Raw genomic sequence first — 2,231 nt, 5'->3', positions numbered from 1 at the left:
GGCTATGCTAACTCCTAACTATTTACTCTTAGTACTAACCCAACTAAGAAAGGAATACCAAACAGGTATAAGATACAAGACACTTAACCAACCTAAAGAAATCAGAAAATAACTCTAGGCTTTTCTCTCAAGTGTATCACTCAGCCTTTTTTCACTCATGGCTTTTACTTGAGCTTTCTCACATTGTCTTTTCTCACAAGAAATTACAGAAAGATATACTTAGAAAAGTACATTACAATCAGCAAAACATGAAGGAGATTGACTTCATCAACAGCCTCTGTGCTATGCAAAAAACCAGATTAGCAAGCCTCTGATTTAGTTCTTCATACTGGCGGAATGCACCTTTGAATAGGTTACACTGTCCAGTTAGTTGAACTTCTTCAAAGAGCTCTCTCAGAACAAACACCTCAAGTTCACTGGTTTTCTCTCCTTCATTCAGGACTGGTTTTCTCTCCTTGGTTCTGAATGAGCAAGAAGTTTTCTTTTATTCTCCTTGCATGTTGCTGGGACCTTCTCCCAAGGTCAACACCTTGAGCCTTGGGCTTCACCAACCCACAGATTCATTTTTTCACCTTAATCCCTAGAGTAGAAACTTTTCCTCTGACTTCCTCATCTTGACCAAAAGCCACAAAGCAGTAACCATAGAAATCTTCTCATGGTCAACTTGATATTAGCCATTGAAAACTACTTAGTCCCCAAGTATCACTTGTGACCGTAGATGTGAAACAGAATAGGGCAGAGAACATCTTTCCCTTGAATGCCATTTTCGGATAGAGCAGAGAGTTGGGAAGAAGAGAAGAAGATTTGATGCAAGCAAGATGAGATGGATTACCTTTAACCTAAGCTTGATTTGGTTTGGGTTTTGTGATTAGATTTCTGTGTATCAAGCTTAACCATCCTCTCTCTTGCTTCTTTGGTGTTTTGCTTGGTGAAGAAGCTCTTTCACTTTCGTTCTCTTTCTTACTTTTCTGAAGCTGATTTGACTTGGTCAGAGAGAAGAGATACGTTGCACATTTTGGAGGAGTGAAGAATTCAATCTTACAAGAGAAGCTTTGTGGGATGGATACAGGCTTGGATCGGTTTGGTTCATGTAACCTATTTGGCCCATCTGATTTCTTTGGCTTCTATCTTTTGCTTTTTCTTGGGCTTCTGATTTTTTCTTTCAGCCCAATCATCCTTGCTAATTGCTTTTTATTCCATTTGGGCTATTAAAATTTTGGCCTGCAATAATAAACAATTAGTAAAAAAGTAAATACAATTAATCAACACTAATTATTTATTTTGCCCAAAAATAATGTTTGTCATCACTAATTAATTTAGTTAATTTCTTAACTCAACAATCTCCCCCTTAATGACAAACATGGTTTAAGTAATAATTAAAAGGGATTGTATTTGAGTAAGGTTTAGAAACTCCCTTTGATTTTCATTTGCTCTTGCGTTGCTCCCCCTTTCCTTTTCAAGAGTAGCTCCCCCTGAATCTATGCTCTTTCTTTTTTGTTCATGTTTACATTAAGCTTAAAAAGAGCTATTCAAGATGTAACTTGACTAAGGGATTCTGTATAATCAGCAACACATATTCAGGCCAGTATTTTCTATCATGACAGCAGCAACAACATATTGTAAAACAAAAACAATTTGCAAAATAAAGTTCAGTTCTAATCAGAAAAATCATAACTATTACTCCCTCCTTTTGTCATCAAGGGCGGATCAACAAAAACATCACTAGAAACTCTACAAGAAAGGTTAGTGCATAGTCCAAATAACTAACTAAATGATGAGCGGATAATTTGTATACTTTTTGGCATTGTTTTTAGTATGTTTTTAGTATGATCTAGTTAGTTTTTAGTATATTTTTATTAGTTTTTAGTTAAAATTCACTTTTCTGGACTTTACTATGAGTTTGTGTTTTTTTCTGTGATTTCAGGTATTTTCTGGCTGAAATTGAGGGACCTGAGCAAAAATCTGATTCAGAGACCAAAAAGGACTGCAGATGCTGTTGGATTCTGACCTCCCTGCACTCGAAGTGGATTTTCTGGAGCTACAGAAGCCTAATTGGCGCGCTCTCAACGGCGTTGGAAAGTAGACATCCTGGGCTTTCCAGCAATATATGATAATCCATACTTTGCCCAAGATTTGATGGCCCAAACCGGCGTTCAAAGTCACCCTCAGAAATCCCAGCGTTAAACGCTGGAACTGGCACCAAAATGGGAGTTAAACGCCCAAACTGGCAC

Source organism: Arachis duranensis, chromosome 7, assembly GCF_000817695.3.
Source record: "Arachis duranensis cultivar V14167 chromosome 7, aradu.V14167.gnm2.J7QH, whole genome shotgun sequence".
Taxonomy (NCBI): Eukaryota; Viridiplantae; Streptophyta; class Magnoliopsida; order Fabales; family Fabaceae; genus Arachis; species Arachis duranensis.
This window is presented reverse-complemented; position numbering follows the sequence as displayed.